This window comes from Camelus dromedarius, chromosome 13 (assembly GCF_036321535.1).
Source record: "Camelus dromedarius isolate mCamDro1 chromosome 13, mCamDro1.pat, whole genome shotgun sequence".
Lineage (NCBI taxonomy): Eukaryota > Metazoa > Chordata > Mammalia > Artiodactyla > Camelidae > Camelus > Camelus dromedarius.
In genome coordinates, this window is record NC_087448.1 from 10,134,211 (window position 1) to 10,147,311 (window position 13,101).

Here is a 13,101-nt window from a genome sequence, read left to right on the forward strand (position 1 = left end):
CGCCAGGGTGCGCGGCAGGGACACATCGCCACGACGGGAAGCGAACTGGGGGTCTGCGGAGCCGGGGCTCACAGGCTCCGCGGAAATTTGCAGCGCGGGTGGTCTCCGCGCCCGGCCCCGCCCCCAAGCGCCCAGACTCCGGTTGTAAGAATGAACGGAACGCGGTAACTTTGACCTGCCCACCTGTTGGGAATCCTTGGTTCTCTGTGTTCCCACCCTGTTGGCTGAGCGTTGGCTTGAAGCTGGACTGAGTCGTGCTGGTGATGGCAGGGCCGGCAGAGCCTCCATCCCTCTGGTGGGTGCTCAGGGGCTGTCTTAGCCCTTCTCTAGACTCTGGCTGGCCAGATGACCTCAGAGCTGCAGAGGGAGCCCTGGTCCAAGAGAAAGTGGGGCTGGCCCGTCGTGGCACTTCCTAACGTTCTGCCACTGTCCTCAAGCTTCAATAAAGGCACAGGAGTGTAGCGGGTCCTCCACAGGCATGAAGGGTCAGCAAAACATCTAGAAAACAACTTAAACCTGCCTGCTTCAGAATAAACAGCTCTAGAAAGACCACAGAAGCAAAGAGCAGAGCTGCAAGAGACCAGTGGTCAGCCCAGCTTTTTTCTCCCTCAAGGATGGGAGAGAGGAGTCAGTGACACCCCCTCCCCCTCCAACCGAAACTGTGCCATGATGGGCCCTGGCTGTCACAATGTGGCCACATGGTGGAGAGTACCAGGTCTGACTTTGGCCCGCCTGCACTTGTATTCCTGTTCTGCCACTTGCTACCTCCCTACTCTTGCATCAGTGAGTTAAAGCATTGTGGCCCTCGACTTCAACCACTAGGCAGAAGTGTCCTTACCGACTTCAGTGGTTGCCCTGAGGTGTGTCAGAGCTCAGCTCCTGGTGTGCACAGTCACCTGGCTCTCAGTTAACTGTGCCACACTAAGTTATGGATCTGAATAAGCAGTACTGAGTGGGTCACACTTGGGAGTTTCAGTGGTGGCTAACCACTCATCCCAGAAAGATACTGCAGCTCACCTCTCCGGTGCAGGCTGTCAGTAGTGTGTGCTCAGCTTCGTGGGCAGACCCACTCCTGGGCTGGAGTTTAGTGTCCTGCCTCAAAGACCATTTGCTTGTCACTCTGTGTAGCTTTCTAGGAGGTGCTCTGAAGGATTCATTTTGGTTTTCAGATACCAAATACCTGAATATTTTCTGGACCAAGTTAGAACTTCCCTAACACAGTTCCAATCAGGGTAGCTGTCTGCAGCCTGATTATGGGTGAATGAGCACAAAGTTAGCTTTTGAAATGTAGCCCCCAGTGAACTGGCTTTCTGCTTTACAGATTGGCCCTTAAGGGTTTTGGGGGGGGGTGTTTTTTTTTCAACTGAGATTGGCAGATAATGTGAGTAGCCCCAAAAAGTTTATATTCAGACACCAGTTTTATGTGTACTCCAGTCCTAAATTTTCAATATCTGGATTTAGTTAGTAAGTGAAACAAATAATTAGGAAATGTCTCTCAATAAGAAAGCAGCAGTAATTTCCCTTCTTGAGAGCAGATCTTTGTTACTTAGCTGATGCCAAGATTGTCTCAGAGCCCCTCGTGACTGGAAGGGGCATGCTTGGAACCCTTGGTGAATCCAGCAGGAGGGAAAGAAGCAAGAAGAATTCTTAGAGAAACATTTGCCTTGAGCTGTCATCCTCCCACTGGGGAACTGCAACAGATTTTTCTAGAGGTTCTTTACTCACACTGGCAGGGCAGAAGTTATGACTAAATAGGAAAGTGAGGGGTGCGATGATGAGGACCATACCATTCAGGCTTGTTTTAGACTAAGTAACATTAGCGGCAAGAATCCAGAAGAATAAACTGGATTAGAAAATTATTCGGGGTGTGAGAATGCATCGCTAAACCTGGCTGCAGCGTCTGGTTAGAATCACACCTGCAAACCCTTCCCTCTAATGAGGGGTCAGCAAACCTTTCTGCAAAAGGCCAAATGGTTGATATTTTTGGCTCTTGGAGGCCACACCTTCTCTGTGGCAACTATTCAACTTTGCCCTTGTAACTTGAAATATGAAGCAAACACGTGAATCTGTATTGCAATAAAACTTTATGGGCATGGAAATGTGAATTTTATATAATTTTCAGGGGTCCCAAAATAGTCTTTAGAAGTTGTTTTTCAATCATTTAAAAATGTGGAGACCATCCTTGGCTTGTAAGCTGTACAAAATCGGGCTGTGGGCTGGATTCGGCGCATGAGCCGTAGCTGCTGATCGTTGCTTTAAAGTGTGTGTGTTGATCAGGGCCGGGGTGCAGAGGAGCTCTGCTCCCAACCTGCCTTGTGGAATTAGGTCCCGAATGGCAGCGAGCCGCAGGGATTTGGAGGGCTGGGATGCTCTTGCTTAAGATTTCAAATATTTGGTCTCTTTCCTGTTATGCACCCTACTCCCTCCCTGGTCCAGAGCTCAGCAAAGATCTATGCTAAAGTTGTTGTTCTCACATATTCCTTCCCTCCCTTTGGTCCTGGAAAACCCTGATCTGTCCTTTAGCTCATATTTGACCCTGGAGGTTGAGGAAGCTTCAGGTTCTAGAAGCAAGCTCCTGCCTCCCTCTGCCAGGGCCCCCGGGCTGACTTGAGAGGTTCATTCAATTAGTGAAGGATGCTTTATTATATTCCTGCCCGCATCCTCACGACTCTCAGCTCCCTGCAGACCTTTATGCAATTCAAGAGAGATTTTCAAGTCTATTTCCTGCCTGAGTGAAAAAGGAGGGACTGGCCTTGAAGGTACCTCAAACCTGGCCATTTAAAAGTCCTCCCACATTCTCTCCTCTTTCTAGAAGCTCTTGGGGTACACTTATGAACAGAACCAAAGAACCAGGGAGGCTGACATTCCTTCTGTAGGCTGTAAGTGTAGGGGAACTACAAGAAGGAAGAAACTTCTTCCTTCCAGACGGCAAGAAGAGAGAGCTGCTTTCACTGGGTTCTTTCAGGCTGGCATGACTCGGAATCAGTGGTTTTCAGACTTCAGCGTGCATCGGGATCTCCTGAGCGAGGGCTTATTCTAAAAGGCTGCCAGGCTGCAGCCCTAGAATCTGCCTCAGAGTTCTGGAATGGGGCTCAAGGATTTGCACTCACAAGTTCCCAGGCGTTGCGACTGCTGCTGTCCGTCCAGGGATCACACTTTGAGAACCACTGCCCTGAGTGACCCTGAATGACAACTTTCTTCTTCTTGACCCTCACGCATGTCCAAGTGTTGCTACTGTGCCCCCACAATGAGATCATGGCAAGAAGCTCTGGTGCAGTCTGACCCCTGGATGGTCCATGATGGCCAAGTTTGGGGTAAATTAGTAGCTTAGAAGCTAGAATTTGAAAATTAGTTGCAACGTCTTAGGAAAGGGGGTGATGATGGATGTGGTCCTAAATCATGTATTTTTGCAAGTTTTTTTGTGTTTTGTTTTGTTTTGTTTTACCACATGAGGGTATAAAACAGTCCATCATTGAAGAAACTCATATCCTCAGAGGCAGGAACACAGGCCCATAAACATTTTTCCACATTGAGTTAAAGTTGAGGTGAATAAAGTATTGGGAGACCGGTGAAAACAGTAGCTAATAACAGTGTCTTGTCAAAGCCGGGGGATTTGCCATCTGAATGGTAAATTTTGACATAGCCCTTCCCACCTCTACAAAATGTCCTGAGTGGCATTATTCCATTTTTGGCTTACTTGGATTTTTGATTAATAATTTTTCCTGCTGCCCTTTGAGTTACTGAAAGATTGCCAACAGACAGGGACTATTCAGGCAGCTGGTGGAGCTGCCAGTCTGGTTCTCTAGGAAGCTGTCTGTTCTCCAGGGTCGAGCTGCTAACGACCGAGGATGAATGGAACAATGGGCTGTGGACTCCCCAGCCCACTTTGTTCCCACTTCCCTGGGTGTGGGCAACTGTTAGACACAATTGCATCTTGATTCCATCCCTGGCAGGAGAGAGAGGAGGTAGGTGTCCCAGGTGAGATGATAAGGAAGTAAAAACAAGGGTGGAATCTGAGAGACATTCCACGTTCCTCCAGGATGATGGTGAAAGAATAAGGGTAGTATTATCAGGAGATGGGTGAGAACTCTTGACTCATAACTCTGGGATAGCAACATAAAGAACCAGAGAATCACTGTCTTGTAACTTTGCCCCTGGGTTTCAGAGGTCAGAAATATGTCACTGAGGAAACAGCACAGTGGGGTCAGCTTATGGGGTTGACGTGAATGGGGCTGTGAGATGGGCCAGGCCCTGCCTCTGCTGCCGCCGAGATTCGGTCCAGGAGCTGCCGTCCTCAGCAGGCAGTGCAGAATTACAGGCCGGTCTTAGCAGGTAGAAGGGGCCACAGCCAAGGGAAAGGGATAGGATCTTCCACAGACTCTACTAAAGGAGGAATGTCAAGTTCCTCTGAGATTGGAGACCGGCCATGGCTTCTCACTGGGAAGCTGACAGAAGCCTCTTATTAGACAGATTCCGAGGCATTAGGTGGAGATGGATGAAACTGAACAGGTGCACATGAGGAAAACTTGGTTCGAGGATCAGGCTCAAGACTAGAAAATTCATGAAACGTAAGAAGACCTATTAAAAGTTCTCAAATGGAGCATTTAAAATGTCTACCATCTGTATAGTTTTATTGTAAGCTCTATTAGGACGTATCAGGCAGTACATCTGAGATATTCTTGGATTAACAAACATTTTTCTCATTTAGTCAAAACACATATGCACTCTCACATAATATATTTGTTTCCTGGGGCTGGTATGACAAAAGTATCACAAACTGAGGTGTTTAAAACAACAGAAATTTATTCTCTCACAGTTATGGAGGCTGGAAGTCCAAAATCCAAGTGTTAGCAGGGCTGTGCTCTCTGAAGGCTTTAGGGGAGAGTCTGTTCTATATTCTTCTCTTAGCTTCTGGTGTTGCCAGTGAGCCTTGGCATGCATTGGCTTGTAGACACATCGCTCCAGTCTCTGCCTCCATCATCACATGGCCATCAACTCCCCTCTGTGCCTGTCTGTCTTCATGTGGCTGTCTTCTTATCAGGACACCAGTCAGAACTAAGCACCCACCCTACTCCAGTGTGACTTCATCTTAACTCATTACATCTGCAATGAACGACCCCATTTCCAAATAAGTTTGCATCCTGAGACTCTGAGACAAGGACAGTAATTTTGGGGGGACACTTCAACACAGTAACATGGTTATAGAAAATATTCTCTCTGAAATATGTGTATCGTTTATCCATAACTTTAGCTTGAAAATATTCTTAGTGTGCAAAGATGACTCCATTGTGGCCGACATCCTCAGCTTAGGTGCTACGTTTAGTCACTAGTGTCTTCCCCCAGCAACACAGATGGATTTTCTGGTCGTAGCTCTAATCGGTTCTAAACAGCAATCTATTTAATAACAGAAGCAGTATGTAAACGCATCCCCCATTTATAATATTAGATGAATCAGAAATGTTCACAATGATGTCATAGACATGGGTAATTTACCCCAAAGTAATTTTTAAAATAGGGTTCATACTCTGTTTATACTGTATTATGGATCTGTGGATCAAGTTTCCAGGCAATCTTTAACAACAAATAGTGTTTAATTTTTTGTTTATTTTTTTTTATAGCTGCCTCATCTATGTGTGTTCATTCTAAAATTATAAAGGCTGGAAAAAAATAAGTCACGTAACACTTCTGTGGAGAGTTGTTAGGTAATATCTGACAAATTTCAAAACACACATAATATTTTACCAGCATTTTACGCCTAGAAATTTCTTATAGATATTCCCATATATTTTCGTGATACAGCCTATCAACAGAGGAACACAGCTACGTTCTGCACATACTTTTGCAGCCTGATCAGAAAACAACGCTTCTAGTCATGATTTAGCATCTAAGAGTGAAAAAACATTTCTGTCTAAAAGTTGTGGTCTCTAACTTAATTGCCTCTAAACAAACTCCCCAAAAGACCAGGAGATTGTTTTTTTGTTGTTGTTTTGTTTTCTAATTTAGTAACACTTATGTGCCTTTGGCATTGTTTTATTTTATTTTTTTTAAGTCCATGATTTTAGACAGTCATAGGTAGAAGACTTTTTAAAAGGTAGTAGGCTATCTGTAACCAAAAGCTGTAGGCTGTGCATTACAAATGCTCTCTGACTGTTAGGCGTTTAATTGCGTCAGCCCTGAATTCACATATTGAAGTCCTAACCCCCAGGGCCTCAGAATGTGACCTGATGTGGAAATAGAGTCATTATAGATGGAATCAGTTCAGATGAGGTCAGGCTGGAGGAGATGGGCCCCTAATCCAATATGACTGGTGTCCTTATGGGAAGGGGAGATTTAGGCCCAGGCATGCACACAGGGAGAAGACCATGTGACGATAAAGGCAGAGATCAGGTGATGCTTCTACAAGTCAAGGAATGCCAGAGGTGGCCAGCAAGCAACCAGAAGCTGGGGGAGAAGCCCGGAACAGATTCTCCCTCCCAGCCCCAGAAGGAATCAGCTCTGCCCACACCTTGATCTTGGACCTCTAGCCTCTAGAACTGCAAGACGAAAAGTTTCCATTGTTTTAAGCCGCTCTGCTCATGGTACATTGTTAAGGCAGCCCCAGAAAACGAATGTGCTGACCAAGGGCTGCTCCCCACAGCCCTGACTAGTGGACGCCCTGCTGAGGGAGGGAGAGGATGGCTTTCAGAAAGATGAAGGCCCGGCTGCTGGGTGGTTACAGATGCAACAAGGCAGCTCACTGCTCACACAGGCAGTGGAGGAAGACTAGCCAAATGAGCCAGCTGCTGGCCTCCCCGTCCCCACTAAAGGGCGACCCAGAAACGACAGGGGCTGATGACGGCCACACACATCCTGAGATACCTGGTGGCTGAGGAGCCAGGGGCAGATGCAGCCTAATGGTTTCACATCCCGCATCTAGGCCCCTTGCCTGGACAGCTGGGCTCGCGCCTTCGCCTTCGTGGCCTGCGTGGATACAAGGTCGCCAGCGCCCCAGGCTGAGCTGCTCCCCGCCCCCACATCATGCCAGAGTCGCTTCATAAAACCTGTACTGTCCCATTAGCGCTGGCTTCCCCCTATTTCTAAGGTAGCCCCTTGGTACTAGGGTTGGGTTGACGTTTCTAGTTCTCAAAGGCCTGATATCTCATCTGCTTTTAGCAGCGGTGCAGGCAGGACATCCAGGAGCTTGATTAAAGTGACTTTAGAAAACCATACATCACTAGGTTCTACGATTATGTAGCTCTTTGTCCATGTATCAGAGGAAAAATAGATTCGGTCTTAGAGAAGAAGGTAATTGTGGAAAGGAGGCTGTTCCCATAAAAACAAGTGAAGGTGGGCAGGGCCACTGCCCAGAGCTGTGCATTCCGCAGGAGGCCCCAAGGCTGGAATGCACCTGCGCCATTTCCGAGCAGTATACACGCCCAGGACCACGTTTTCTTATAAAGCCAAGCCCCTGTCTGCTGGCAAGCCATGCCTCCCAGGGATGTATCCTGCCCAAAAGATCACAATCTTCTAAAGTGCACAGGGGTGTCCTGTGGATGAGCCAGACCCTGAGGTGGGAAATGTGTCACAACATTCAGGGAAGGAAAAAAATCCAGTCAGACAAGACACAGCCTCAAGACGAGCCACTCCAGACACAAGGGCCTTGGATTACAGGCACAGAACCTTTTCCAAAAAAAAAAACCCTGACTTCTACTGAAAAAGCCCATAGAAGGAAAGAAAAGCCCTTTCACTTCTTGATCAAAGCTGATCAATTTCAGGGGGGAAAAAAAAATCAAAGCAAGTGAGTAACACCAGACACTCCGGCCCTTTCCCTGGTGCCTCCAGGCCAACTCAGGTCCAATTCATCTCCTGCTAGACTCTGTTTGAAGTGGCACATGCTTTATTTTCTCAAAAAAAAAAAAAAAGGATCACATGATACTTGAGGTCTGTAACATTTTCCTGAAGTCAGAACAGCTGGCTGTGTCCCACACAGTTGTAAAGATGCTCAAGAAATCTAAGCCGGGGAGGACAGTGGGGAAGCCAGGGGGCAGTGAGGTGCTAACTGCCCTAATGCTGTAGGGAGCCATGAAGGAGGCTGGAGGAAGGGAGAAGAACGAGGCCTGGCTCCACTGCTGGGGTGGAGGCTGATAGAAGTCAGAGACCTGATCTTGCAGGTAGCAGAGCCAATGAGGTTTGAGGGTAGTCCTGAGAGGCTCCATCGGGGTTCTCTCTGGTCTTTGGGTAGGGAAGGGGGAATGGGAGGGTGAGGCAAGGTGTCTGCTTGTCATTGTCATCCTCGTGAACGGAGGACAGGAACTCAGAAAGCAGGAATGGAGAGTGGAGGCTGGAATTGAGTGGCAGGAGCTGATCACCTGGAGGGGAGCATGGCTCAACGCACACGTACACAGCCCCCACTGCTCTGGAGCTGAGAATGGCTCCCAAACTCAGGGTTTGGGATATATCCCAGGGACACCTGGGCAGGCATGACATTGCACAGAGAGCCCTGGGAGTTTCTAATTTCAGTGGGTCTACATTTCTGACGAGTTTCCAAGTGCTGCTGCTGCTGCAGGTCCAGGGACCACACTTTGAGAACCACTGCGCTGGGGGATTTTTAAATGTGCCTTTAACCCCTGCAGCCACTCCCATAATCACATCCTCTGCTGTTGCCCCTTTGAAAACAGCTTGATTGAAAAATCAGTGCCTGCCACTGTGGCTTGTGTTTGAGAAGCCTGACTTTGCTCTGTCCACAACTTCCTCATCCCATGGCCCAGTTCCCCAGGGTGACATCATAAGGACCTTCTGCTTTTGGTCAATGAGAGAGTAACCTTGGAGGGGACGGCCTCTTTCTTTGAGGGCCACCTCTCACCCCTGCTAGGGCTCCCCATGGAAAATTTTTGTCCATATTTTTATTTTAATTTTAATTTTAAATCAGTCCATCCCAGACGTCCAGCCACACTGCACAGATGTCTTCAGGGGAGGCAGTAAATAACAAAACTTCATTTTATTAATGTAGACTTGATCTTATTAACCAACTTGCAAAGAAGGTATTAGCATTTCTGGATGAAGGGAGGGAGATATGGTGGTTGAGTACTTTGAGCAAAGCCTCATGACTGGGAAGATTGTCTCCAAGCTGATTCCAGAGTCCCGTGTCCTTCCACGTCCTAGATGCAGGGACAGTACTGTCAGAGGAGTTCTTGCCTTAACTCAGAAACAACTTCTGCTAAGGTAGGCTAATGTATCCTAGCAGGACCACTGCGTTCCCTGGGGTCTCACGTGACCTATTTTATGAGGCACGTGCACAGCCTAAAACAACACAATCAACAGAATTTGTGTTACTCCTGGTTCATGAAACCATTTTCAGACCCCCTTCGTCCTTGCAGCAACCCTGTAAGGCAGAATACCACTTTAGAGATGGGTGATGAGAAGTCAGTACCTGCGGAAGTTAGCAAAGCGAGTTCCGATCTGCCAAATCCCATCAAAAAGGCAGGTGCCAGGTATGGACTCCTAAGCCCCTAAATAGCAAATGTAGCTTAGGAAAAAAATGACACAAAGGACATTTTGCCAACAAATAAAACTTGCTGGGAAGTTTGAGTCTTAGTTCTATGTAAATAGTGATAAAACTTACATCTGTGGAGCTTGAGACAAACCTATGTGTATTCATTTCCTGTCGCTGCTGTAACAAATCGCTACAAACTTAGTCACTTAAAACAACACAGCATTGTTTTCTCACAGTTCTGGAGGTCAGAAGTCTGACATGGAGTTCACTGGGCCAAAATCAAGATGTTGGCAGGGCCAGTTCCTTCTGGAGGCTCTCGGGAGATAATCCGTCTTCCTGACCTTTCAGCTTCTAGAAGCTGCCACATTCCCTAGCTCGTGGTGGCCCTCCAGCAATTGCCATCACTCCAGCCTCTGCTTCCTTCTTCTCATCTCCTCCTTTGACTCTTTTAAAGACCCTTTTGACTACACTGGGGCCACTGAGATAATCCAAGACAAATGCCCCATTTCAAGGTCTTTGACTGAATCACTCCTGCAAAGTTCCTTTTGCCATGGAGGGTAACACAGCCAGAAACCCCAGGGGTTAGGACGTGAGCATCTTCAAGGACCCCTGTTCTGCCTTCCACGCCATGCGACCTCAGAAACGCCAGCCCTAACATACCACGCATTACTTAAATCTTTCCATCAATTTCCGTCTCGGCGATGATAGGCAACAATTTTCTCTCTGCCTCCGGGTGAGAGCATCTCTCTTAGATTCAGCAAGATGCTTCATTTCTTTCCTTCCCAAGGCTAAGTCCTTGAAGTGCACTCTTTACACCCATCGTGTTGCTGAGGGGCTTTCATTTCTAGGTAATAAAACATTAAGGTTAGGGTTTCCATCCCTAAATGATTAAAAACGTGGAATGTGCTTTATTAAGTAGTAGGAAATATTCACCTTAATGGAGAGATTCCATCAACTAGTGTGTCTTTGTTTGTTTTTCCTGCTGTCCCCACAAGTCAGTAATCATAGAAGTTTCTAATGTATACTTTTTTTTTTTTTTACTAAATTCTTTAGACAAAAGCACTGCTAGGCTTATTATAACAATAAGATCCATCCTTGATTTTGAGATTACTGTGTGCCTGGTACTGGCTAAGCTGTTTTACTCTGCTCAGTAGTTAAATCCAAGTGACCCATGAATGATGCTAGACATGGCGGACCACTCAAAAATGCTGATCAGATTTACAATTCCGGTACCAAGGACAGACACAATTGTACCAGAGTAAACAGAATCTGGTGACAGTGCAGTTTGTGTTCAGACTTAAGGCTCAGTATAAACGCTACTTCCAGACTCGAGCTTTCTCAGATAACAACCCACACACAGGTATATTATGATAAGAAATGCTGACCACATTGCTACATCCGGTAAGTAGCTTTGAATTCTGTAAAAGAAGAACTTAGCAACCTCTGCCCCACAGCAATAAAAGTAGTCCTTTGGAATTCACAACTTTCAGAAAATAAAAAGCTTTCTGAGTGATGACTGGGTACTGTCTCAGACTTGCACCTGAGTTTAGAAATTTCATTTTTCCGTAACGTAGATCTGGGTGTGATGGCTGTTGTAACAAGAATCTAAGTTCTCTTTTCTGTAACCCCATTTATATTTGAAGTAAACAAAACCTTTGCCATTATTATTTAGCAAATAATTGTTGCAAAATAATATTTACTAAAAAAAATTACAAGTGCTACCCTGGCCAGGCAAAGTGTTTCCCTGCAAACCAAAATCCTGAGAAATGTGTGAAAAGAGGGATTGCAGTGAGATCCAGGTGGTCTTAGTCGAGTCTGGGTTTCCTTACCTTCTTCCTGCTTTTCGCTAGAAGGCTATCACAGGAACCAACCTGAGCCCTTGTGTGGGCATCACCTTTGCTTTGTCTGGTCTTTGGGTAAGGCCATGTTATCTGAAGTCTAAGTAGGCAGAGCATCATACAGTCCCACTGAGTCCTCAGGAAGATGGAGCAAAGAAACAGACTTCGAATACTGCCAACAGGCTCCTCATGTAGAGCTTTACAAAATCATGTTCCTGGCGGGTCCTTCAATATCACCGCATTGTGGTCCTCTCCCTAGTCTGGTGATGAAACATGGCAGCAGGTAGAGTCTGGTGATGAAACACGACCTGTGCATTCACCAGGGTCCCATCAGGAAACACGTGGCTTACTCAGCATAGGGACTTTTATTCACAGAAAGACATTTAGACAAGGATGGGGTTCGGGGATGTAAGTAACTGTGCAGGTGCCTGGAGTAGTGGCCTTACTGTCACCACCTGTTGGAAGGGGTACCAAACAGAGATGGAAATTCTGAGGTAGCAGCATCTCCCACTGAAGGATGCATCACATCCTGGGCCCTCACCTCTGGAACTCATGCAGCAATCCTAGAGGTGGGTGGCGTTATTTTCATGGGATAGGCGGGCTGTCCAAAGGGATGGTGGGCTTGCCCAAGGTCACAGGGATCCGTAACTGGGCTGAGATCCCATTGCATGTCTGACCCCATACCTGAATTCTTCACATGTAGCCCCTGAGAGCAGCCCCTGCCCATGAGGAAGTCTAACTGGGGAGAAAACCAGTCTATTAGTGGTGAGGAATCTCCTTCCAGAACTTCAAATGACAACAGGAACAGTTGGGTATCGGAGCCCTGTGAGACCAAGACAGTTTATTTCCCACCTTAGGACAAGGACTGAAGTAGCATCACTGCTTTTAAGTGGGTAAAAGTGGGAGACAGCCTGGTTGTGAGGCCGTGGGGCGGTGCTGAGCGGGGGAAGCGCGGATACCCACAGCACACGTGACCGGACTCAGGAAGGCAGGCCCGGACCCACGAGGTGAGAGGGAGGCCTGGAGGACCATGTGGTGCTCAGGCAGAGTTGTGATTTTGTTTCTTGTGGGATGGGGCCCGGGGCTTGCACATAATGAAATTACAAGGTGGCAAGTCTGAAAGGAAGGGCCCCAATGGGGAAGACGTGAGAGCTGGGGGTGGAGACTCCAGAGTGCAATCCAGCTTCTGTTTTCAGGTCCCACCCTAGACAGCTGGCACAGAAGGCTCCCTCTGGGGCTCAGGGCCAGAGACGTGATAAAACTTACTTGCAAAGAGCAGTCAGACAACTTGATATCATAGCCTGTATGTGGGTCTCAGAGCAGGGTCCCTGGACCACCTTGGAACTTAGTCATGCAAACTCCACAGGCCACCCTGGGCCTACAGAGTCAGCAGCTCTGGGCGTGCGGTCCAGAAAGCTGCTCTCCCAAGCCCTCGGGGTGGCTGTGAGGCTCACTCCTGTTTGAGAATCACCACTGCAGGGTCACTGACCACAGAGAACTAGGCTGTGGTTACTGGGGCCGGGGAGGGGCAGGAGAGGGAGGGAAAGGGACATATGAAACAGCACATGACAGACCCGGATAAATACAGGGCAAGGTGCTGGTACCGGGAAGAGCTCGAGGAGATGTTAAAATGCAGACGAGACTACGGGTCAGCTCTGGTCCAAATTCCGGGGAGACAGGCTGAAGCCAAGAAGATGAGGGGTACGCTTATGATTTAGAAGGTGCTCAGTGGCACTTGGTTTACAACCACTCACTGGATTCTCACCCATTTTCTTCTTTCTCTTCGAAGTC

General features: G+C 47.4%; 1 protein-coding gene across 1 annotated transcript in view; it reads left to right on the forward strand.

Moving 5' to 3' along the window:
- The window catches only part of SLC15A1 (solute carrier family 15 member 1), a 43,576-nt gene that overhangs the window by 283 nt on the left and 30,192 nt on the right, over positions 1-13,101 (forward strand). The gene's annotated exons all lie outside the window — the stretch shown is intronic.